Source organism: Echinops telfairi, unplaced genomic scaffold (genome assembly GCF_000313985.2).
Source record: "Echinops telfairi isolate 266 unplaced genomic scaffold, ASM31398v2 ScPeMD7_7468;HRSCAF=8506_2, whole genome shotgun sequence".
Taxonomy (NCBI): Eukaryota; Metazoa; Chordata; class Mammalia; order Afrosoricida; family Tenrecidae; genus Echinops; species Echinops telfairi.
Genome location: NW_022111371.1, coordinates 1569294 through 1575489, shown reverse-complemented (window position 1 = coordinate 1575489; position 6196 = coordinate 1569294). Strand labels below are relative to the sequence as shown.

General features: G+C 49.7%; 1 pseudogene; it reads left to right on the top strand.

Annotated features, from left to right (window-relative positions):
• The first annotated feature begins 3716 nt into the window (after positions 1-3716).
• LOC101646486 lies at positions 3717-5683 on the top strand (annotated as a pseudogene).
• The last annotated feature ends 513 nt before the right edge of the window (positions 5684-6196 follow it).

Sequence of the window (6196 nt, the reverse complement as noted above, 5' to 3'; positions counted from 1 at the left end):
TATCAGATATTTACATTCTGATTCATAACAGTAGCAAAATTACAGTTATGAAATAGCAACAAATATAATTTTATGGTTGGGGGGAACCACAACATGAGGAACTATATTAAAGGGTGGCAGCATAATGAAGGTTGAGAACCACTGCCTTAGAAGTTGCTGTTATTAATTATTTGGCCATTTGTTTAATTTCATAGTGACTTGAGTGATGCAATTCTACAAAGTCTATTTCTTTCAATATGTGTAGTCTTTGATAGTTCTGCTCAGAAATGTTTCTTCTAATATTTTAACACTACTACTCAAGTCTCATTCCTGAGTTTGCATAAACCACTTATTTTCAAGAAGTTGTGCTTAGTCCCTTGGCAGTCTATCTTATTCTTTACTCTTGGATGTGTATATGGCTTCGATGTTACAGCCAGGGTTTCGAGCGTTCCTACTTTTGGGCAGCATAAAGACAGGGACTAGTCGTTTGCAAGTTCCCTTAGCAGTTAATCCTGACCATGTAGAGCTTACATATTTAGTGCAAAATACAATATGTGTGATTTTATTTCAATGTCTGGGTTTCTAAAAATTGTCCCTAAGGTCAGAACAGCTTAGCATTCGGTCAATGGTTTTGTCATAGATTGTGTTTAGAATGTTGTGCCAGTAAAGCTTGAGCCCTTGTTGATGGGGCTCTTTGTATAACTTGGGGGTGTTTGCAAGCCTGTCTCTCATCTTCCAACAATTCCTCTGGAAAGAATCCTGAGTTGACTTTGATCCAATAAAGGCTCTTTCTACCTGCCTCTTCCCATAGTTTTTTAATTTTTTATTAGACATCTAGCTGATTTGCTGCCTCTCTGGGCTCTTGAAAGATCACCCATCTCTGAATTTTTTCAACCAAGGCCTCTATTGTTTCTGACAATCCCCTCTGACATGGAGTTTTCCAAGCTCTGGTCCAAATAAAGGTACCCCCTAGTTCCCCTAGGCAGAACCGTGGAGATGTTTGAGAATTGTATTCCCTTGAGAAGTTAGTGGAAGCAGAGTTCACATAAAAACACCCTCACTTCTGACATTAATTCCATGTAAGCAAGTTCCCCAAATCATTCTCAGATTCAATCCTTTGTTAGGAAGACTCACTGACAAATAGTATCCTTAGAGTTAGGGCTTATTTCTTGGAGGAAAGATAGAGATGAAAATAAAATAAAGGAAAAGACATGTGTTAGTCTGGGTAGTTTAGAGAAACAAATCCGCAGAAACGCATGTATAAGAGAGAGTTTTATATAAAGGTTAAGTGCGCATCAAGAAAACATCCCAACCCAGTGCTGCCCAAGCCCACAAGTCCAACATTAACCCATATGTCCAACACCAATCCACAAAGTCCTACTCCATCTCACAAAACAGACGCAATGATGCCAACTGCAGAAGAAAAGCCGAGTCAGTGAATGTGTAAGAATCTCAGCGCTGGTAGTGGTCTCCACACAGCTGCTCCAGCCCCCAGGGCTGCATCGGGGTAGGTCCATGTGGCTTCTTCTCAGGGATGTCATGCCTGAGTGAGCCTTGCCAGTTAAAGCAGGGAACTGCTAAGGCAGCTGCACCCTGGTCTGACCATCAGAAAGCAAGAGACCTGAGAACTCATTGAGCCATTTATCCCTCCATCCTTCAATTAATCCCATGTGTTTATCTGCCAGGTTGGCACAATAAACTAACTACCTCAAGACACATAGAGCAGAGTCTAGGGTAAATGCCAAATGGAATGATTTAGTCACCCTCTCTTCATAAGATCACGTATGCTGTGTTTTTCTGACATCTAAGTGTGATAATACAATTGGCTTATTGCCGACAAGGAAGGCACCAAAACTTGATATCTAGAGTTCTGATTCTAATTTCATTGTATTGGCAGGACCTTTTCATTGATTAATCGGCCACGTGATTGTCTTTAGATCTATTGATCTGCATGATGCTAACCTCTTCTCTCTCTCTACTCTTATAACAAAGCATCCAACCTAAACTACACTATTTTCTGTTATTAATTGTCCCACCCGAAAACACATTTTTAGATTATCCATTGTAATTCAAGAGTCCCAGGAAATCAACAGCTCCTCTGTCAACTATGCCCTTGCACTTTCTTAGAGATAACCTCCCAGAAGCAAAGTATCAAGGCCACATCTCTTTAGGGGCAAAGTTAATGTCTTGACTACATAATTTCTTCTTAGCCCATATGTTAGGCAGGGTTCTCTGGAGAAACTTAGGAATATATATATATATATATATATCTCAGAGTCTAGGGTAAGTGCCAAATGAGATATATATACAGAGAGAGAGAAAGATTGTAACCGCTAATCAGTCCACACAGCAGTATAGGAAGCTCAGTTCAACTCGCTTTGATGGAGCAGTTAATGTGGCAGTTACATAATATGTCAACTTGAGTGAAGGGATGGAGTCTAGCCTGACAATCAGGTCATAGCTAATGGTGCCTCTATATGGACATGAAATTATCCTGAGGATTCAGGGGATTCCTGTCTTCCTCCCTAGATGCAGGACGCACACTCTCCCTGTGAGACATGCCTGTTGACAAGACATACGGAGCTATGCTTTTGGAGCCAGAGTGCTGGAGGAGCCACATGGAGACCAATGCCAGCCCTGACATGCTTCTGCTGCCGCTGCATCATCCACAAGACTGTCCACCCACTGGCCTGTGATCATCCTGTATTCAGCATCATTGCATGCGTTTTGTGAGTCTGAAGAGGAATTCATAGACTGGTATCAGACATATATGGGTTAATATAGAAATTATGGCCTTGATATGGACTAGGCTGGGATGTTTTCTTAATACACAATTACTCTTTATATAAAGCTCTATCTTATACACATATGAATGTCTATGAATTCGTTTCTCTAGTCAACCCAGTCTAACACAGTTAATATACTAGAAGTCCTTCAACTCATGTGGGCTACTGGGCCCAAGGTCAAGGAAGTAGACAGCAGAGTCCCCACTCAGACAAGGCAAGCAGAGTCTGCCCACTGGCAGCAGACAGCAGGGTGGGTCACCAACAGTCAGTAGCTCTGGAGCTTAGTGAAGCAGGCCCCAGGATCTCAAACTCAAGTACAGTGACAGGTTTCACCAGCCTCAATCTCAAGTAATGTACACAAGGATAGCTTGGTGAAACCGATCTTGAAGGAACTTCAAGCTCTAACAACAGGATAGTGCAGCACACAGTTTGAAGCAGAGAACTAGCTAAAGCAGCAGCAAACTGGTCTGATCATCAGGGAGCAAGAGAGAGAAGGGATGCCAGCACTCGTCATTTATCACGGTTGCCCTTCAATCAAGTTGCTATGACCTGATTCAACTCTGCACACATGTTCCTATTGGCCTAGTTGGCACACTAAACCTAACTATTACTGTTCATATGGACTGTGTTTTCGCCCTAAAGGAAGTTCATATGTGAATATACTGATGTTGGGAATGGGGCCCCCAGAGTGATACCCACATTGAAGAAGTGAGTGCTGGCTAATGGCATATGCTTGTCTCCTTGACCTGGCTATATGATATGAACCCTTCACCCTGTAAGTGAGTTAGAGAAAGATCATCAGGCACTAGTAGTTTTCCTTGTCGTGTCTGCAGTATAATTTCCATCCTGAAAATGGAAACTGGATGTAGGAAGAGCCAGTTCTTTCAAATACATCTGCATGGAATACAAATTCTGCAACACATTTCAGAAGTTAATGAGAAAAATTACAGCATGACCTCCAAGGGTAAGTAAAACTAAGTCCTGAAGAGCTGTTAGTGGCCTGTGAAGCACCTGCAACAGCTGTTGCAGTCCTGCTGCTGTTGCTGGTCAGTGGAGTGGCTGCCTGCCCGCTGCCCTGCCTCCGCCAGAACCTGTCTGAATCACTCAGCACCCTGTGTGCCCAACGAGGCCCGCTCTTCGTGCCGCCGAACGTGGACTGGCGCACGGTGGAGCTGCGGCTGGCACACAGCTTCATCCAGGCCCTAGGCCCACCTGACTTCCACAACATGACAGGGCTGGTGGATCTGACACTGTCCCGCAACGCCATCACCCGCATCAGCGCCGCGCCTTCGGGGTCCTGGAGAGCCTGTGTTCACTGCACCTGGACCACAACTGGCTGGTGGAGCTGGGCGCTGGCAGCCTGCGCAGGCCAACCTGCAGCGCCTCATCCTCAGCGACAACCAGCTGGGCCGCATCGCACCGGGCGCCTTCGATGACTTCCAGGAGAGCCTGGAGGAACTGGACTTGTCCTACAACAACCTGTGGCAGGTGCCCTAGGCCGGCATCGGGGCCATGCCTGCTCTGCACAAGCTTAACCTGGACCACAACTTCATTGATGCGCTGCCCGGGCGCCTTCGCCCAGCTCGGCCAGCTCTCCCGCCTCGACCTCACCTCCAACCACCTGGCCACGTTGGCACCTGACCCGCTCTTCTCGCATGGTCCGGACGCGGTGGCATGCCCTGCTCCGCTGGTGCTTAGCTTCAGCGGGAACCCGCTGCACTGCAACTGCGAGCTACTGTGGCTGGGCAGCTGGCACGGCCTGACCACCTGGAGACATGCGCTTAGCTGACCTGGCTGGCTGCTACTTCTGGGCCTTACCTGAGGGCGAGTCCTCCTGCGAGCCGCCCCTCATTGCCTGCCACACGCAGCGCCTCTGGGTGCTGGAGGGCCAGCGGGCCACGCTGCGGTGCCCGGCCCTGGGCGACCCCACGGCCACCATGCATTGGGTCGGCCCTGATGACCGGCTGGTCAGCAACTCCTCCCGGGCCCATACCTTCCCCAATGGGACCCTGGAGTTCGGGGTGACTGCTGCTGGGGCCACGGGGGACAACACCTGTATTGCTACCAACCCTGCTGGCGAGGCCACGGCGCGAGTGGAGCTGCGGGTGCTGGCCCTGCCCCACGGCAGGCACAGCAGCACCGAGGGTGACCACCCGGGGCCCTTGGACATCGCCTCCTCGGCTCGCACTGCTGCCAAGGTCGATGGGGCGCAAGAGACCGAAGCAGCCGTGCAGGTGACAGAGGTGACCCCCGCCTCGGGGCTGGAGAACTGGGGTCCCGGACGGCCAGCGGAGCCTGTGTGGATGTTCCAGATCCAGTACAACAGCAGTAAGGACGAAGCGCTCATCTACCGGATCGTCCCTGCCTCCAGCCACCACTTTCTACTGAAGCACCTGGTTCCCAGTGCGGACTATGACCTCTGCCTGCTGGCCCTGTCGCCGGCCGCTGGGCCCTCTGACCTCACGGCCACCAGGCTGCTGAGCTGTGCCCACTTCTCCACGCTGCCAGTCACACCTTTGTGCCATGCCCTGCAGGCCCACGTGCTGGGCGGGACCCTGACTGTGGCCGTTGGCGGCGTGCTGGTGGCGGCCTTGCTGGTCTTTACCGTGGCCTTGCTGGTTCGGGGCCGGGGCGCTGGGAAAGGCTACTGGCCCTGAAGCTCAGCCACGTCTAGTCTCAAACCAATGGAGGTCCGAACCCCACATCCAAGAGCCCCCCCACCCCGCCCCGGGGTCCCCCGCACCACCCACAGCGCAGCTGCTCCTTGGACCTGGAGGACAGCAGTAGGTGCTAAGCTAAGCCAGGCGCCTGGGAGGGCTCTGGGTTCAGCAGAGTCACTCTGTGCACCCGGGGCTGCTTGGAGCAGGGTGCAGGGCGTGGGGGGTTGCCCAGAGAGGCTGGAGGAGAGTGTAGTGTGAGGGCACCCTGAGGCCCTCCATGCTGCAGATCGGCCCCACCCGAGGCACAGGCAGGCACTCCCAGTAAGTAGGCGCTGCCTAGGACCCCTCTGCTTTAGCAAACGATAGTCATTATTTCTTGGCTTTACCTGTCCGGAGTGAGATGGTGAGCTTGGAGCTCAATAGAAGGTTAAAGGAGTGTGTTGTGGCTGAGATGACGCAGACTCTTGCTGTTCTTGTCAAGACAGAGTAGATGTTCATAAATGGATGTTCCTGTACTTTTTGCATACCTATAGTACAATTTCCAAAGACTTTAAATGTATGCTTGAAAAAAAATTCACCAGATGCAGTTTAGTTTGGCTGGGGAGATGATCTTCCTAGAGTTTGGGTCCACTGTTTCAGAAATGATCTGGAGATCATCTTGATCCAATTCCTTTTCTATAATCTTCCAACCAAGTTGGAGACTGGGGACCAGTATCACAGGCATCTATTATTGTTGATTAATGTACCAAAAAATAAGAGGGAGGGTTGGGT